The following is a 20,789-nucleotide window of genomic DNA, read 5'->3' on the forward strand; positions in this document are numbered from 1 at the left end:
TTTGCATTTTTAACTAAAATTGATGAATTTCTTTGACATTATTAAGAGTACTGTGTATGTCACAGCATCCAGTAAGGATTAACCAAAGCAAGTCATGACTGCATTATACTAATGGAAAAGCATCTCTATAAGGACTTTCTTATAAGGACCTATCAAAGATTGATTCAATAACTATTCATATTTTCGTGAATGCATTCCCTGAATATAATGGGAATATTCCTATATTATAGTCACCCTTATTGCTCTTCTTCAACTGTTTTTAATATGTTAAATATATCTTTTGTTAAGGAGCGTATACTCTCCTTTTATGTTTCCCAAACTACTTTCTCTAAAGAAGAGAATAAGTAATCAAAGCAATATGATTATCTGAATTTAAGATCACACCAACGAACCCCACTTCAGTCCTTTCAGTAGTATCCAGTATTTTTAAATAATTAATTTACAAGAAACAAAAAAGGAATGACAGGATTCAAATACATAAAAACTTAAATGAAACAAGGGAATTCTTCAAGACATGTTATACACATACTATTTATTCAAATAAATTAGTTTGTGTTAAAATCAAAATCTTGAAAATAACACGGTTTCAGAGCAAATATTAAGTCAGTTACATAAACAAGCACCATGTTTACCTGAGCAAAACATTAGGTCTAAATTATTTGCCTCCAGTGATCCCTGAAAAGGGCTTATATTTGTGGCTTGAATACAAGAGACTTAGAAATGCTAATTATTCCATCTGGAAATTAAAATCATAAACTGCTAGATTACTGAGTGTTTTCAATGAACTCTAACATGCAGAATAGTAAAGGCAGGAATTTGTTTTGATGAAAATGATTAGAATTTTTTAAAAACGTTTTTAATACTGAGGTTGGATAAATCAAACATGATGCAGTATAATTTAGAAATACATCAATCTTCATTATAAAACAGAATGAAGCTAAATTAATTGAATGATGTTACTAAACATAGGAATTTAATCTTTTCACAAGTTTGTAAACTTAAAAATGAAGAAACACCAATACAATGAACTTGTTTTCCTTTAAAAACACATTTCTAAATTTATAGCTTTCCTACTGCTTAAGATTGATAAGCAGTAAAACACGGGGTGCATTATGTAGATACTTTTTACTTTTTTTAGTAAAATATTACATACTCCAAACTCTGGTATTAATCAACCAAACGATTGTTCAGGCTTCATGTAGAACTATGATCAACTTTCTAAATGAGTGCAGTGCAAAGCATTTGACTTTCAGAATTTTTTAAACATTTGATAACTACCTAAAATCTTAAATGGAATTATCTCCGATATCATGCATGTATTGGAGAACACGAAAAAGACATCTTATTCTTTTATATATAATAAGGTTGGGACTTGAGGGGTGAACAAGACTTAAACTGATCCCTTCGCTTAAAGATCACAGTATATTAGGAAGAAAAAAAGACATATCAGGCAATTACTTATAATTGTGGTTGCAACTGAGAAAGAATAAAGTTGTTCCATACTGTATAAAACTATAATTGATGATGCCCAACTTAATCTGGGGAATCTCAGGAGGAAACTCAGAGTAAATAAGCAGAGAAAATAAAAGAAAAGGGGATGTCATGGAGAGCGGGAATGTCTCAGGTGGGAAGTATCATGGCCTTTCAGGAACTTGGAAGATAGCCCTATGATTGGGACACCGAAATAAGGAAGAGGGGAATAAAAGGAGGAGTTGGGGAAAGGTAAAAGAGTTTACCTTTCTCCATTTTCAATCACTATCCTGGTGAGATGCAGGTTACCTTTCCCTTAAGTGCTGTACCCACCTCCTCCAAAATATCCTGCTTAAATTCAAACTACACACTGCTCCCAAAGTATGTTTTTCTTAGGCTCATTGCCATTGTGATAATTTAGAGTGAATTTATAGTGAAATATTATATATGGTAACATACTTAATAATGCACATTGGGAGAATATATAAAAGGGCTTTTATTTGTGGCTTGAATATAAGAAACTTAGAAATGCTAATCATTCCATCTGGAAATTAAAATCATAAACTGCTGGATTACTGAGTGTTTTCAATGAACTCTAACATGCAGAATAGTAATGCTTGATCTTGCATTGGTGTCCCACCTCTCAAATATCACTACCTTGAATGTAAGTGAATTAAAAGGCCCATGTAAAAGACACAGAGTGGTAGGTTGCATAAAAAAGCAAGACTCTTTTTTCGTTGGGTCTCTGCCAGGCTTTGGTATCAGGATGAATTTTAGACCAATATCCCTGATGAACATCAATGCAAAAATCCTCTATAAAATACTGGCAAACTGAATCCAGCAGCACATCAAAAAGCTTATCCACCATGATCAAGGGGGCTTCATCCCTGGGATGCAAGGCTGGTTCAATATACAGAAATCAATAAACATAATCCAGCATATAAACAGAACCAAAGACAAAAACCACATGATTATCTCAACAGATGCAGAAAAGGCCTTTGAGAAAATTCAACAGCCCATCATGCTAAAAACTCTCAATAAATTCAGTATTGATGGAACATATCTCAAAATAATAAGAGCTATTTATGACAAACCCACAGCCAATATCATACTGAATGGACAAAAACTGGAAGCACTCCCCTTGAAAACTGGCACAAGACAGGGATGCCCTCTGTCACCACACCTATTCAACATAGTGTTGGAAGTTCTGGCCAGGGCAATCAGGCAAGAGAAAGAAATAAAGGGTATTCGATTAGGAAAAGAGGGAGTCAAATTGTCCCTGTTTGCAGATGACATGATTGTATATTTAGAAAACCCCATCATCTCAGCCCAAAATCTCCTTAAGCTGATAAGCAACTTCAGCAAAGTCTCAGGATACAAAATCAATGTGCAAAAATCACAAGCATTCTTACACACCAGTAGCAGACAAACAGAGAGCCAAATCATGAGTGAACTCCCATTCACAACTGCTTCAAAGAGAACAAAATACTGAGGAATCCAACTTACAAGGGATGTGAAGGACCTCTTCAGGGGGAACTACAAACCACTGCTCAATGAAATAAAAGAGGGCGCAAACAAATGGAAGAACACTCCATGCTCATGGATAGGAGAATCAATACTGTGAAAATGACCATATTGCCCAAGGTAATTTATAGATTCAATGCCATCCCCATTAAGCTACCAATGACTTTCTTCACAGAACTTGAAACAACTACTTTAAAGTTCATATGGAACAAAAAAAAGAGTCCGCATTGCCAAGACAATCTTAAGCCAAAAGAGCAAAGCCGAGGCATCACACTACCTGACATCAAACTATACTACAAGGCTACAGTAACCAAAACAGCATGGTACTGGTACCAAAACAGAGATATAGACCAATGGAACAGAACAGAGACCTCAGAAATAGTATCACACATCTACAACCATCTGATCTTTGACAAACCTGACAAAAACAAGAAATGAGAAAAGGATTCCCTATTTAATAAGTGTGTGGGGAAAACTGGCTAGCCATAAGTAGAAAGCTGAAACTGGATCCCTTCCTTACACCTTATACAAAAATTAATTCAAGATGGATTAGAGACTTAAATGTTATACCTAAAACCGTAAAAAGCCTGGAAGAAAACCTAGACAATACCATTCAGGACAGAGGCATGGGCAAGGACCTCATGTCTAAAACTCCAAAAGCAACAGCAACAAAAGCCAAAATTGACAAATGGGTTCTAATTAAACTAAAGAGCTTCTGCACAGCAAAAGAAACTACCATCAGAGTGAACAGGCAACCTACAGAATGGGAGAACATTTTTGCAATCTACTCATCTGACAAAGGGTTAATATCCAGAACCTACAAAGAACTCAAACAAATTTACAAGAAAAAAAAAAAAAAGAAAGAAACCCATCAAAAAGTGAGCAAAGGATATGAATAGACACTTCTCAAAAGAAGATATTTATGCAGCCAACAGACACATGAAAAAATGCTCATCATCAATAGCCATCAGAGAAATGCAAATCAAAACTACAATAAGATACCATCTCACACCAGTTAGAATGGTGATCATTAAAAAGTCAGGAAACAACAGGTGCTGGAGAGGTTATGGAGAAATAGGAACACTTTTACACTGTTAGTGGGACTGTAAACTAGTTCAACCATTTTGGAAGACAGTGTGGCGATTCCTCAAGGATCTAGAACTAGAAATACCATTTGATCCAGCCATCCCATTACTGGGTATATACCCAACAGATTATAAATCATGCTACTATAAAGACATATGCACACGTATATTTATTGCAGCACTATTCACAATAGCAAAGACTTGGAATCAACCCAAATGTCCATCTGTGACAGACTGGATTAAGAAAATGTGGCACATATACATCATGGAATACTATGCAGCCATAAAAAAGAATGAGTTCATGTCCTTTGTAAGGACATGAATGCAGCTGAAAACCATCATTCTCAGCAAACTATTGCAAGAACAGAAAACCAAACACCACATGTTCTCACTCACAGGTGGGAATTGAACAATGAGAACACTTGGACACCGGGGCCTGTTGTGGGGTGGGGGGTGGGGGGAGGAATAGTATTAGGAGATATACCTAATGTAAATAACAAGTTAATGGGTGCAGCACACCAACATGGCACATGTATACATATGTAACAAACCTGCATGTTGTACACATGTACCCTAGAACACAAAATATAATTTAAAAAAAATTTTTTTAAAAAAAGCAAGACTCTGACAGGCGTGGTGGCTCACACCTGTAAACCCAGCACTTTGGGAGGCCAAGGCGGGCAGATCACGAGGTCAGGAGATTGAGACTATCCTGACTAACATGGTGAAACCCTGTCTGCACTAAAAATACAAAAAATTAGCCAGGCATGGTGGCAGGTGCCTGTAGTCCCAGTTACTTGGGAGGCTGAGGCAGGAGAATGGCATGAACCTGGGAGGTGAAGTTTTCAGTGAGTCAAGATCGTGCCACTGCACTCCAGCCTGGGCAACAGAGCGAGACTTTGTCTCCAAACAAAACAAAACAAAACAAAAAAACAAACAGACAAACAAACAAAAAACAAGACTCAGCCATATACTGTCTTCAAGACATTCATCTCACATGCAATGAAACCCATAGGCTAAAAGTAGAGTAATGGAGAAAGATCTGTCAAGAAAATGGAAAACAAAAAAGAGAAGAGGTTGCTATTCTTTCAGACAAAACAGACTTTAAATCAATAATGATGAAGAAGGAGAGAGAAGGGCATTCATAATGATAAAGGGTTCAATTCAACAAGAAGACTTAACTATCCTAAAGATATATGCACCCAACACTGGAGCACCCAGATTTGAAAAAAGTTCTTAGAGACCTATGAAGAGATTTAGATAACCATACAATAACAGTGGGAGGCTTCAACATCCCTCTTACAGTGTTAGAAAGATCATTGAGGCAGAAAACTAACAAAAATATTCAGAATCTAAGCTTGACACTTGACCAAATGGATGTAACACACATCTACAGAACACTCCACTCAACAACAGAATATACATTCTCATCTGCACATGGCACATACGTTAAGATTGCCCACACACTCGACCCTAAAGCAATTCTCAAAAAAAATTTTAAAAACTGAAATTGCATTCATTGATTTGTGGATGTTGAACCAACTTTCCACCTGAGGAATGAAGCCTACTTGATGGTGATGGATTAGCTTTTTGATGGGCTGATGGATTTGGTTTGTAAGTATTTTGTTGAGAATTTTTGCATAAATGTTCGTCAAGGAAATTGGCCTGAGGTATTATTTTTTTATTGTGTCTCTGGCAGGTTTTGGTACCGGTATGATGCTAGCCTCACAGAATGAGTTGGGGAGGAATATGTCCTTCTCAATTTTTTTGAATAGTTTTAGTGGGAAAGATGCCAGCTCTTCTTTGTAAATCTGGTGGAATTTGGCTGTGAATCCATCTGGTTGGGCTTTTTATGATCGGTAGGCTACTTATTACTGATTCAGTTTTGGAGCTCATTATTGGTCTGTTTACGGAATCAATTTCTTCCTATCTCAGCCTTGGGAGGGTGTGTGTGTCCAGGAATTCACCCATCTCTTCTAGAGTTTCTAGTTTATGTGCATCGGAGTAGTCTCTGATGGTTCTTTGTATTTCTGTGGGGTCAGTGAAACATCCCGTTCATAATTTCTAATTGTGTTCATTGAAGTATTCTTTCTTTTCTTTATTAGTCTAGTCAGCATCCTGTCTATCATTAATTGTTTTTTAAGCCAACTCCTGGATTCATTAATCTTTGGAATTGCTTTTTGTGCCTTGATCTCCTTCAGTTCAGCTCTGATTTTTATTATTTCTTTTATTCTGCTAGATTTGGAGTTGATTTGTTCTTGTTTGTCTAGTTCTTTTAGTTGTAATGTTAAGTTGTTAATTTGAAATCTTTCTAACGTTTTGATGTGGGTGTTTAGTGCGATAGATTTCCCTCTTAACATGGCCTTAGCTGTGTCCCAGAGACTCTTGTATGTTCTAGGTTTGTTTTTTTTTTTTCTTTGGTGTCAAAGAACTCCTTGATTTCTGCCTAGGAATGCAGCCAACCAGGGAGGTGAAAGATCTCTTTAATGGGAATTACAAAACACTGCTCAAAGAAATCAAAGATGACACAAAGAAATGGAAAAACATTCCAAGCTTATGGTTGAGAAGAATCAATATTATTAAAAACGGCCATACTACCCAAAGGAATTTACAGATTCAATGCTACTGCTGTCAAACTACCAATGACATTCTTCACAAAACTTGAGAAAAAAAAAAAAAACAACTATCCTGAAATTTATATGGAATCAAAAAAGGGCACAAAGAGCCAAAGCAATCCGAAGCAAAAAGAACAAAGCTGAAGGCACTACATTACCCAACTTCAAACTCCTACAGGGCTGCAGTAAACAAAACATCAGGGTACAAAAGCAGACATATAGAGGCCATTATCCTAAGAGAATTAACACAGGAGCAGAAAACCAAATACAGCATGTTCTCACTTACAAATGGGAACTAAACTTTGAGAACACATGGAAACAAAGAGGAGAACAGCAGACACAGGAGTTTACTTGAGGTTGTAGAGTAGCAGAAGGGTAAGGATCAAAAAACTACCTACCAGGTATTATGTTCAGTACCCGGGTGATGAAAAAATTGTACACAAAATCCCAGTGACATGCAATTTACCCATGTGACAAACCTGTACATGTATCCCCTGCACCTAAAATAAAAGTTGAAAGACAAAATTTAAAATAAAAATCAAATAGAAAAAAAATATGATGTGAGAACAACTTAACCATCCATTGAAGAATGAATTAGAAAACAAAATGTGGTATATGCATACAATTAAATATTAATTAGACTTAAAATAGAAGGAAATTCTCACACATGCTAGAACATGGATTAACCTTGAAGACACGCTTACTAAAGTAAGCCAGTCACAAAAAGAAAAATATTGTATGATTTTACTAACACGAGGTTTCTAGAGTTGTCAAGCATGTAAACACAGTAAGTAGAATGGTAGTTACCAGGGACTAGTGAGGGAGAAATATTGGAGAGTTAAGCATTTGGTACAGAATTTCAATTGGGGAAGATGAAAAAGTTCTGGATAGATGGTGGTGATGGTTTCAACATTATGCATATATTTAATGTCACAGAAACATATACTTAAATTGTTTGAAATGTTAACTTTTGTGTTATGTGTATTTTATCACAATAAAAAAATGTATTTCATTCTGAATATATTTGGAAAGTAGAATCCCAATCTGAAGGATTTTATGTAAGTATGAAAAAGAGATTTTATGTGAGTATGAAAAAGGGTTAGGGCAATTAAAATTAATAGAGAAGTCAGCAAGAATTGGAGATTTGAGGTGAAAATCAGATGTTGTGTTGTGAGATTTTGTTAATATTGAAGTGAAATGAACAACTGGATTGTTGTAATTGATTGCTAACTGATTTTCCGGCTTCTGCTCTGGCCTAAGGTCTAATCTCAAAACAGCAAAACAGCCAACCTTATAAATTTAAGTCAGAGTGTTTACATCAACACTGAAAATCTCCGCTAGACCCCCACCTCATCCACAGTTAAAATGCCAAGCTTTAAAGCAGGTCTGCAAGGCTCTGCATGACATCCATGTGCCCTGTAACTCTTCACATCACTCACTGCTCTCCAGTCACACCTGACCTCCTCTAGTTTTTCTTGATCACCCCACATATGGTCTCACCTGAGGACTCTTACACTGGCTGTCTCCTCTGCCTGGAATATTCCCCCAATCCCAAAACTCCCCCAGCTATTGACTTATCTATGCATCCTTCAGATCTTTCTATTTAGCTGCCTTATTAGTGAGGTCTCACCTGACAGAATACACAATGAAAAGCCTCCCCTTCCTTGCGCCCGGACCTGCTTTATTTCTTGATCTACTACTTATTACCGGATGATGTATCATTTATTTACATGTTTGTTTACTATCTTTTCCCTTATAGAGTTTAAGGTCCATAAAGGAAGAGATCTTCTATTTAGTTCGTTGACTTATCTCCAATGCATAAAAGAGTATCATATGTGATGTCTGATAGCTTCTTTATACATTTGTTAAATAAGTAAATGAATGAGCTTTTTCTGACCACTCTAGAGATGTTTTCAGAACTGATTGTGTCCTGCTCTTAATTTGTAGTAAAGTAAGAACTGGGACTGCTTGCCTCTCTACAGTTTTCTTTAATTATTTACTATATAGTCCTAAATATATTTTATTACTGATATTACACCTAAGATATGAAACAAGCAGTAGTTATTTACATTTGCAATTGTCCCAGAAATGTAACTTTTTGCAGTTTTGTTTGAATCAGGATCTAAACAAGGCCCTCACATTGACATTGCTTAATAGGAGTTTTAAACATTCCCCTGGATTTTTTTCCTTTTTTTTTTTGGTGGTGGGGGGTGTTGACCAGGGGGCTTATAATTTTTGTTGTTGTTGTTGTTGAAGAAACTAGGTCATTTGCTTATTGAGTTTTCCACAGTTTGAATTTCACTGATTTCAGCCTCATTGTGATGTTTAAAATGTTTCTCTGTCCCCTGCACTTCCTATAAATGCATTTAAAAGGCCACGAGTGGTGACTCACACCTGTAATCCCAGCATTTGGGAGGCCGAGGTGGGTGCATCACCTGAGGTCAGGAGTTCGCGACTAGCCTAGCCAACGTGGTGAAACCCCATCTCTACTAAAAATACAAAAATTAGCTGGGTGTGGTGGGGGGGTGCCTGTAATCTCAGCTACTTGAGAGGCTGAGGCAAGAGAATTGCTTGAACCCAGGAAGTGGAGGTTGCAGTGAGCCAAAATCGTGCCACTGCACTCCAGCCTGGGTGACAAGAGAAAAACTCCATCTCAAAAAGCAAGCAAACAAACAAATAAATAAATAAATGTGTTTAAATGTGTTATTGAGTTGAGACTCAAGGTTTAGACTCACAGTCTTATTATTATTATTATTGTTATTTTTGGCAACACCACTTCAGTGATGGTTAAGTGTTCTATCAGCCAGCACTCAATATTTGGTAGTCTCACTTTCCAAAATAGGTATTTTTGTTAAGGAAATAAATCATTACAGATTCAGTTCATGTGTTCTTTTTTTCCCTCCTTTATTCTTTGGCTATGTTTCCTTTGTTGGGAATATATTCTTCCTATCCAGGTTTTCATGCTTTAATAAATATAGTTATGCATGCATAAATAGCCTCTTTTATATCAACCCAATAACATTTATGTTACTATAAATGGTATCATATTTTATATTGGATATTACAACTTACTTTTTCCGCTAAAAGTTTTTCTCTCATTTATTCAAGTTAAAACATTTTTCTATTTTATCTATTTTAATAAGCATTCAGTATTCCATAATATGAATATGTTATGATATATTTGTTTCCCATTTAATTAATGCTACAATATTTTTGTGGGTACATGTGCATAGATATAGAATTACTCAGTCCTATAGGAGACACATTTTAAACTTTACTATATCCTGCCAAATTGTTTCCCAGACCCCTGATAACATTTCAAACACCTATCAGCATCGTTTTCCCAAATGTACAGCAACACTTGGCATTGTTAGATTTTAAATTTTTGCCAATCTGATATTTGTCAAATCCTTATCATTTTTGTTTTCCTTTGTAATTCTCTACTAATGAGTTGGAGCATCTTGATATGTTTGTCGGGTTCAGGGTTCTTTTACTGTAAGTCACCAGTTCATACAGTGTAGCTGTTTTAATCTCAGTTAATTTTTTACATTAATTTACAGGAGTGCTTCATTTATTCTGAAAAACAATCCTCTCAGCTATTGCATTGAAATATCTTTTCCTAGACTTTATCTTGTTCTTTTACTGTGTTTATATTGTCTGCTGTCAAAATAACATGTTATTTATCCCTCAAAATTTGTATTTTCATAGCTAGTTTAAAAAATACTTACCTTCCTTAAATTCATAAAAAAGTCATCTATATTTTCATAAACATTTTAAGTTTTTTATTCAAATTTTAATTGTTTTTTTCTATGATGTGGCATATAAATCTTCTTTTAATTTTTTTCCATATAAATAACCAAAATGTCCTCAAACCAAAAATCAAATTTTTTCTTTCCCCATTGATGTGTAAAGCCACTTCTGCGGTTTACCAATTTCCCATATAATGTTGAGTGATGTCTGGGATCTCTACTGCATTCATCTAATTGTCTGTCCATATATACAGGTGCTATTTATAATTTCAGATAAAGAGATCATAGTTTTTAAAAATCTAACAAAAGGCTCTGCTAAACATTAATGGTTCTCTTATAGTCGATTTTCTCTATTTCCAACCATCTATCAATAAACTACTTCAGTTTTTACAGATTACTTCATCTATTTGTGTATCCTACTGTAAATCCTAGCCGACATCCTGGAATTGCTGCAAGCAAACACATTTTATATTCCCTTTCTCTTAGACAAATTCCCCACCTGATATCCTCTTCCCTCCCTCTCCTCCTGGCCTAGCTGGGCCCCACTTACATATTCATGGCTCACATGAGTCCAACACATGTCACAGTTCACCAACTTTCCTGGGTTATTCACTTGGTTTTCTTCCTTCATGAACATTTTTTTTTTTCCTGTTGCCTTGTGAACTCTGAAGTACGTGTCACAACTGAAGAAACGATGAACATAATATCACAAATCTGGAAGTACCTATTAAAGGACATATCTGATAAATATTGATCCTTCTGATTCAACATTATACAATAGTCAAAAAGAGTGAAGCCAAATTTATCTGTGTAATTTAAATGCAAAAAGTTTAGCAGAAATGAAAATTACCATAAATATTTCCTTTTTAACTGCTTTTAGATTTATCTGTTGGACTTCCTTTCTAGTCTCTGACATTTTTTTGGCCAACTCAGTGCTAATATGTCATCAGTCAAGCCAGCACAACAAGGAAATCCTATTGTTGAAAAAAAATTAAAGGCTTTAAAACATTGTTGATTGAGGAACATAGAAAACATCATTTAAAAGCCTTTTAAATTACCATTTCCTCCCTTGCTGCTAAATTTCCCTTTGTCTCATTTCACGCAGCTGGTCTGAATGATGACAGAGTGGTTTGCGATTATGTGGGTGACATTAGGCACTAGCTGAAATGGACACTAAAGGAAGAATCCAGCATCCTGAATTTATAATTCCTGCTACATTTGGCACTGCACCAACTTTACAAACATACAGCCCTCTTTTCCTCCCTCTCTCTCTCTCTCTCTTTTTCTGTAAATCCCATGGCCAATGAATGCTGCTATGGCAACGAAAGCTGGGGAAAGCCAGGGGAGCCTTGGCTATAAAAAGAGTTTTCAGAACATCATGGTAACCCGGAGCCCAGTGGCAGACTCTCAGGCAACCACATACTGTCACACATCTTGTCTAAAAGCAAACGCTTCTACCAAATTTATTTACCTGTGTTGTCAAATCAGTTGCTACTGAATTCTAAGGACTCTTATTTCTATGATGGTTTTCATTTTCAATTATTGTATGGTTCATTCAAATCACACAGGTACATTTCTACAGTTATAAGACGCTTCCTAAAATAGACTCTTAGAAACTGAGCACAGCTGTCAAAATAATGTTATCGTCTTCAAGAATCTGTTTCAAAGATAGTTATTCCAAAGAAATTTAAAAGTTATATTCCTATATTAGCACACTAAGTAGTTCATGCCAGTTTAGTAAATCAAATATTCCATACTGCTAGCTTAATAAGATGGGGAGTCATGCATGAAATGACTGCCAGGTTAATGACATAGGGAGCCATGCATGGCATGTATTTGCATATAATAGCACAGAATGTTCTCCTAAATCCTTTAAATTACTCATCAATTCTTAAACAGGCATTTAACTAAATCCTCATTCAGAATCAGGAAGGTTTTTTTTTTATTATTAAAAAAAAAAAAAGAATGAAAGAAAAAAAAAAAAAAAACACCTACATATTTGAAGTGATTCGATGGGACCTAAACAAACCTTAAAGGATTATTTTGGTTGGAAATTCTAGCCTTGGGGAAAGGTTTACAGATCTGCATAAAGAAATAAACACATCTCCAGGGCCAGAGTAGAGGCGAGGGCCAGCAGCAAGCCCGTTTCCCAGCACTGTCTTTATCATATGCACAGTGAGTGTAGACCAGAAGTTTAACTTTTAGCCTCAGGAAAAAAAAGGATGTATCTCTAAAGCAGTGCAAAAAATATAGATTACATCTTGAATTGTTTCTTATTTCCAGTGTTTTGATGCACTCAGTTGTGAATAAAATGAACAGGTTTTCTTTCACTTGGCCATCTATACATTCAGGGTATTAAGGAAATGTGTAACTGTTTATACAAACTAAGCAGACTGCATACAATCAGTACAGTTATAAACCCCACTGTTACTCAGAGGAAATCAGAAAGTACCCATGTCACACAATGGCTATTTTCTCTATCTGAAGGTGATGGTTTCCAAATAGCTTCATTAATCTCATAAATACTCATTGCAAAATAGGATGTACATACACCTCTAGAAGCAAAGCATGTCCAAAGAACAAAAAAAAGATAAAAAATGCAGATTTAGGTAACTGGTCTTCTCTTCCTCTCACATCTAGTAATAATGGCAACTAATCATTGAGCACGTTCTCTACCTCAGTGTGCCAAGTGCATTTTCTGTAACCCTAACATTGATCTTCAGTGTAGGTATTATCTTCATTTTACAGATAGGGAAAGTGAGATTCATAAAGATTAAATAACTAATTCAAGTGACAATCTGAAACCAGGAAACCAGGATTTGAACTCTGTCGCAATTTCAATCCCATTTCCTTTCCACTAGCTACATTTTTTTTCTCAAGGCAGAAATAATTAACAGCGAATAAACTATTTCTACAGTGAATAAAGAAAAATAAGCTCAAGGATTTCTCTGAAAAGAGTGGTCTAGATTTTCTAGGATTCTTATATTGCCATCATGTGCTAATACAGAATAGAGGAATCTCAACAACAGTCACTTCTTATGTCATGGTTACCCTCTCTGGGAATTTGGGTTGTTGTTAGCTGATTAAGATTATAAGATACATTGACAGTGGGAGTGGGGTGCATTTTATGTTAATTAGTATCTTAAAGCAATTCTAAAGCATGGTTCCAGAAATATAAAGCAAAAACCTACTCATTGACAAGAGAGGCAGAAAGTGTCTATGCAAATATTTACATATGGTCAATGGGTTGACATAACTCTATGAAGCAATGTTTTCTTTCAAGCATAGCCTTTCCTTAAGTGTTCATTATGTCTGATTGGAAAATGAGCTCCTTTCTAGTGAGATGGGTAGCCTTGCTGTCAGATAAAATAGTAGCCATAGCTATGACACGTGTGTCTCTGATTAAGGTGGGGTTGACAGTCGACTGTTGAAACATAAATGATTTGCAGAACTTAATGTTCACCCCATAAACACAACTATAAATATTTTTTAAGTTGTAAAGTGTAGTAACACAAAATTATAAGAAATAGGGTGTTTTACTTAAAGTTGCATAGAAAGAAATTCACTTATAAATGAAGAAAGCATAGGCATGGTATGGAGTTAGATTAAGGAGATACAAAAATAAATGAAGCATAGATTTTTGCCCTCCAGGAGCTCACGTCGAATGGAAAAAAAAAAAAAAAAACACCGACGAACATTTAGTCTTCTAGATTCTGCAATAAATACAGACATTGGAGCACACAGAGATAAATTTAGCCCAGGCAGTAGTAGGTGGTAGGGAGAACAAGGAAGGTTTCCCAGGTGACACCCAAGTTGAAAATGACAGGATACAAAGAACTTAGGCAAGTGTGGAGGAAAGGAGCGTAATGTGTCAATAAAAGAGTTTAGAATAAAATCCAGCCAGGAAATCAGGGGAATTACATGTAGCTCAGGGATGCCTGGTAGGATGATGGTTGTGTCATGACCAGGACAGTGTTCACCTCTAGAAAACTCTGTAGTGGCATAAATGTTGAAACTCAGTGCTTAGTTTTTTTTTAAATGTAGTTACAATAGGCATGATTTTCTGATCCAAAAAATTAGGATAAATTAGGAGGAGACATTGTGTAGAGCGGGATAAACCATTGAGATCTGATGTTTTCAAAAAAATTTGCATTGCCTAATTGTTGTAAAAAGAAAGTAAATTTAGGCTGAGTTAGGTAACAAATTACATATAATTTCTGTTTCTGTAAAATCTAGAGATACTTGTTTCTTGTTGGTTTAACTTTAATGTTTTTCCTTAGACTGCAAATAAACAACATTGGGTTACTCATGATCATTTATTTATTTAATTTATTTATTTATTTATATACTACTTTCATTTTAGGTTCACGGGTACGTGTGAAGGTTTGTTACATAGGTAAATATGTTTCATGGAGGTTTTTTGTACAGATTATTTCATCACCCAGGTATTAATCCCAGTACCCAATAGTTATCTCTTCTGCTCCTCTCCCTGCTCCCACCCTCCCTCCTCAAGTAGATCCCAGTGCCTGTTGTTTCCTTCTTTGTGTTCATAAGATTTTTTTTTTTAAGTTCCAGGATACATGTGGAGAATGTTCAGGTTTGTTACTAGGAATATGTGTGCCACGGTGGTTTGCTGCACCTATTGACCCATCCTCGGAATACCCTCCCCTTACCCCCGAACACCAACAGGCCCTGGTTTATGTTGTTCCCCTTCCTGTGTCCATGTGTCCTCATCACTCATTTCCTACTTATGAGTGAGAACATGTGGTGTTTGGTTTTTTGTTCCTGTGTTAGTTTGCTGAGGATGTTGGCTTTCAGCTTCATCCTTGTCCCTGCAAAGCACATGATCTCATTCCTTTTTATGGCTGCATAGTATTCCATGCTGTATATGTGCCACATTTTCTTTATCCAGTCTATCACTGATGGGCATTTTGGTTGGTTCAATGGCATTGCTATTGTAAATAGTGCTGTAATAAACATATGTGTGCATGTATCTTTATAGTAGAATGATTTATAATCCTTTGGGTATATAACCAGTAATGGAATTTCTGTGTCAAATGGTATTTCTGGTTCTAGATCCTTGAGGAATCACTATACTCTCTTCCACAATGGTTGAACTAATTTACATTCCCATAAAACAGTGTAAAAGTTTTCATATTTCTCCACAGCCTTGCCAGCATCTATTGTTTCTTAACTTTTTAATAATCACCATTCTGACTAGCATGAGATGGTATCTCTTTGTGGTTTTGATTTGCGTTTCTCTAATGATCAGTGATGTTGGGCTTTTTATAAATGTGTTTGTTGGCCACGTAAATGTCTTCTTTTGAGAAGTCTGTTCATATCCTTTGTCCACTTTTCAATGGGGTTGTTTTTTTCTTGTAAATTTGTTTACATTCCTTGTAAATTCTGGATATTAGACCTTTGCCAGATGAGTAGATTGCAAAATTGTTCTTCCATTCTGTAGGTTGCCTGTTCACTCTGATGATAGTTTCTTTTGCTGTGCAGAAGCTCTTAAGTTTAATTAGATCCCATTTGTCAATTTTGGCTTTTGTTGCAATTGCTTTTGGTGTTTTCATCCTGAAGTCTTTGCCTATTCTTGTGTCCTGAATGGTATTGTCTAGGTTTTCTTCCAGGGTTTTCGCGGTTTGGGTTTTACATTTAAGACTGTAATCCATCTTGAGTTAATTTTTGTATATGGTGTAAGGAAGGGTCCAGTTTATGTAAGTCCTGCTTGCTTTTTTCCACTCATTTATTAATTTTGGTTACATAATAACCACCTGGAAAACCTCAATCCCCAAACAGAATCTGTGGCCTAGATAATCTACATCTAATTTTACAGTACTCTTCACCAACCTACTATCCTAAATCAGGCAGCGATTATCCTCTTTTCATCATTCCTCAACTTGCCTGTTTAGATAGTACTGTTGCTTCTAAAGTTTATATATATAAACTTTATTTTTGTGTGTATTTACTCATATATATATTTACTGTTTTATATGTTTTTACTGTTTATATATTCAATGTAAATAAATAGAGTAATTTTAAATTATTTTTATCTTGATAAAAGGAAAATAAACATCATGTAATTTTTTGAGAATTAACTTTTCATTTAATTATTGTATTATCATACTGCTAAGATTAATTCATGTTGTGGGAAGTCAGGGACCCCGAATGGAGGGACTGGCTGAAGCCGTGGCAGAAGAACATAAATTGTGAAGATTTCATGTACATTTATTAGTTCCCCAAATTAATACTTTTATAATTTCTTATGCCTGTCTTTTCTGCAATCTCTGAACATAAATTGTGAAGATTTCATGGACACTTATCACTTCCCCAATCAATACCCTTGTGATTTCCTATGCCTGTCTTTACTTTAGTCTCTTAATCCCATCATCTTCTTCGTAAACTGAAGAGGATATATGTCGCCTTAGGACCCTGTGATGATTGCGTTAACTGCACAAATTGTTTGTAGAGCATGTGTGTTTGAACAATATGAAATCTGGGCACCTTGAAAAAGGAACAGGATAACAGCAATGTTCAGAGAACAAGGGAGATGGCCTTGGACTCTGACTGCTGGTGAGTCAGGTGGAAGAGAGCTATATTTCTCTTCTTTCAAAAGCAAATAGGAGAAATATTGCTGAATTCTTTTTCTCAGCAAGGAATATCCCTGAGAAAGAGAATGCGTCCCTGAGGGTAGGTCTATGAACAGCCCCCATGGGGGTGGCCATCTTTTACAGTCGAAGCCAGAGGGATGAAATAAGCCCCAGTCTCCTGTAGTGCTCCCAGGCTTATTAGGATGAGGAAATTCCCGCCTAATAAATTTTGGTCAGACAGGTTGTCTGCTCTCAAACCCTGTCTCCTGATAAGATGTTATCAATGACAATGCGTGCCTGAAACTTCATTAGCAATTTTAATTTTGCTCTGTCCTGTGGTCCTGTGATCTCACCCTGCCTCTATTTGCTTTGTGATACTTTATCACCTTGTGAAGCATGTGATCTCTGTGACCCACACCCTATTCGTACACTCCCTCCCCTTTTGAAAATCGCTAATAAAAACTTGCTGGTTTTACAGATCAGGGAGCATCATGGAACCTGCCGACATGTGATGTCTCCCCTGGACACCCAGCTTTAAAATTTCTCTCTCTTGTATTCTCTCCCTTTATTTCTCAGAACAGCCAATGCTTGGGGAAATAGAAAAAAACCCACGTTAAATATCAGGAGTGGGGTTTTCCCCGATATCTGGCGGCACGCCTGGTGGTTTTTTCTTTTTTCCTAAGTGCATGTGGGAACTTGATTCCCTTTGGTAGGTGCAGAGAAATGTCATTGGTTTGGTCCACAGATATGCGTGTTCGACTCCCTGATGACTGGTGAGTAGTCTGTGTATGGTCCGGGTTAACTATGGGTCACACAGAGTATAAAAATTATACTTATCTCTTCTATATTAAACTCCAGTTAAAACAGGGAATTGTTCAAGTGCCCTTGGAAAATATGGTCACTCTGTTCAGGGCAGTGGTAAAATTCTATCCTTGGTCTCCTGAAAAAGGAACCTTATATGTAGACCTGTTAAAACAGGGAAGTGTCTGAGTAACCATGGAAAATATGGTCACTCTATTCAGGGCCTTGGTTTCCTTGGAAAAATACCGTCCTTGGTTTCCTGAAAGAAGAATCATATATGTAAAAGTGTTGGATCTTGTTGCAGCATTCCAGTAACTGGTCTCCACAGGGAATTATGTTCCCGTTACTGTTTGGGGTGATTGGGCCTTGGTGCATGCCATCCTAATACCTCCTCAACTTTCCTTTCCCACACGGCTTTTGTTATCTGATCAGCCTTTCCCTTCAGCTACTCCTCTCCCACCTAAGGTGCTGAAAATTCAATGTCTAACTCTGGTGACTTTGGCCTAACATTACCCCTAATGATCTCACTTCTTTTCATGAAGAGCTGGTACTTGAAGCTCCTGCAGCCTGGACTCACACAGCCCGGGACCGTAGATAGGCTAATTCTTCCCTCTTCCAATCTTTGTAGCATTTGCCTCCGAGTGTTACCTAATGGCTCCAGAACCAAAGTACAATTTACCCGTAATTCTTCAGGCCTTCCCCCATCCACTTTAGCCCCTCACCCTCCTGTCAGTGTCGTTTCAGTTCCTCAGCTGGTCACATTGCCATCCACTCAGCCTACTTCTCAGTACCGTTCTTCACACATGGACGCCCGTAATCACCAGTATACTTCTGCTTCTTCTACTTCTTCAATTCCCCTTTCTCACACTCTGATTCCAGTCTGCATCAACATGCACTGCTCAATCTTACCTTTTTAAGAGAATTTAAGGATGCTTATACTCAGTATGGTCCTACTTCTCCTTATGTTAGAATGGTATTACAAGCTTTTTGTATGGAGCTCGCCTTACTTCCTTTAGACTTGGACCTTTTGGCAAAAAGCTGTTCTTACCCCATCTCAGTCTGGTGGTGAGAAGAGGCCTGTTTGCAGGCTCAGCTATATCAGGCTAATAGCATTCTAATTGCTCAGGCTCAGTTCACAGGTTCTGATAGTTTCTTTGATACTTATGCCCAATTAAACTTTGATGCTCCTACCATGAAACAAGTAACAAATGTGTGTATGAGAGCTTGGGATAAATTATGCGCTCCAGGCCAAGCTCCTGTTTCTTTTACCACGGTTAAACAAGGTCACTCTGAATTATACCCTGATTTTTTAGCTAAATTACAAGATGCTGTTGAAAAATCTGTCTCTGATGAGTGCACTCAAGGTATTCTCCTTCATATGTTAGCTTTTGAAAATGTGAACTATGAGTGTAAAATGGCCATGTGCTCTGTCCAACGACAAAATTTATGTGATCACAGGATGTTGCCTGCATATATTAGAACTTGTGAAGGCACTGGATCAGATACCTACAAAGCTATTCTGTGGGCACGGGCCATGAAGGACACCGAAGAAACTAGTTCCACTAATTCTTTTCTTGGAGTCTGCTATAATTGCGGCCAACTTGGCCATACTCGAAAATATTGCACTGTTAAAAACTTAAAAGCAGCCAAGTCTACTCAACAAACACAGCCAAATGCTGCTGCTACTGTTGGCCCACGTTGTTGCAAGGGTAAACATTGGGCAAGTAATTGCCTCTCTAAGTATGATACAGATGGAAATCCCCTGCCACAACACCAGGGAAACAGGGAGTGGGGCCAGTCCCAGGCCCCAACGTCAAATGGGACCCTTTAGACTCAGACCAATGTTGCGTTTCCACTTCAGGCAGTCCCGACGCAACCCCCAGCACAAACAAACTTACCTATAGCCAACCCAAATGGGGCCCAGTCTCTCCTTCTGTCTCAGTACAATGCTTGTCCATCTCCATGGTAGGCGGCGGGGCGGTTGATCTCCGTAGTACTATTCCTCTGAATTTATTACCTAATTCTTTGCCTTTAATTGTCCCTACTGGGGTCACTGGCCCTTTACCTCAAAGTTCGGTGGGTCTGGTGTTAGGTAGGGCATCCACCTCGGCTAAAGGTATCATCATTCATACTGGTCTCATTAATTCTGATTCCGTTGATGAGATTAAATTAATCGTGTCTGCCAAGGTTCCTGTTTCCATTCTGGCTGGTGAGTCAATTGCTCGATTGCTTTTACTACCTAATACTGTTTTAAACAAAGGAAATAAGACACGTGGCCCTGGGATGGGCTCTGGCGGGGAAAAGGCTGCTTATTGAATTAATGTAATTTCTAAACAATGCCCACCTGCACCATACACATTCAAGGAAGAAAGTTTGAGGGCATAGTAGATACTGGTGCTGATGTTTCTGTTATTTCCTCTAGTTTATGGCCTTCCTCCTGGCTTACACATCCCGCTAACGTGGGACTAGTAGGTGTTGGAAAAGCCGAGTATGAAAGTGTATGAAAGCACATTTATCTTGCCTTGCACTGGCCTTGATGGTCAAAAGGGTACAATTCAGCCCTATATCATGCCAATTCCCATTAATCTTTGGAGTAGAGATTTACTGGCACAATGAGGAGCTGAAATTAATATTCCACATAACTCTTAGAGTATTCCCAGTCAGCATATGATGGAAAACATGGGGTTTGTTCCTGGGCTCGGTCTTGTTCCAAAGCATGAAGGAATTACTAAACCCCTCCCAGTTACTATAAAACAAAACAGGGCGGTTTTAGGTTATCCTTTTTAGTGTTGGCAGCTGCCACCCCTCCTGATCCTATCCCTTTACAATGGAAATCTGACACACCCGTTTGGATTCAGCAGTGGCCACTTTCTAAAGAAAAACTGGAGACTTTAAGTCAATTGGTTTCTGAACTGTTACAACTTGGAAATGTGGAACCCTCTCTTTCCCCCT

At 37.2% G+C, this 20,789-nt stretch overlaps 2 long non-coding RNA genes across 2 annotated transcripts in view; one reads left to right on the forward strand and one right to left on the reverse strand.

Moving 5' to 3' along the window:
- Positions 1-20,789, forward strand: part of LOC139361892 (uncharacterized) — a 123,718-nt gene that overhangs the window by 36,099 nt on the left and 66,830 nt on the right. The window lies entirely within an intron of this gene.
- Positions 1-20,789, reverse strand: part of LOC105470039 (uncharacterized) — a 223,466-nt gene that overhangs the window by 8,040 nt on the left and 194,637 nt on the right. Inside the window, exon 11 of the long non-coding RNA XR_011619784.1 lies at positions 10,994-11,167. This is a non-coding gene — a long non-coding RNA (uncharacterized lncRNA). The remainder of the gene's footprint in view (positions 1-10,993; positions 11,168-20,789) is intronic.

The sequence above is a fragment of the Macaca nemestrina genome, chromosome 2 (assembly GCF_043159975.1).
Source record: "Macaca nemestrina isolate mMacNem1 chromosome 2, mMacNem.hap1, whole genome shotgun sequence".
NCBI classification, from domain to species: Eukaryota; Metazoa; Chordata; class Mammalia; order Primates; family Cercopithecidae; genus Macaca; species Macaca nemestrina.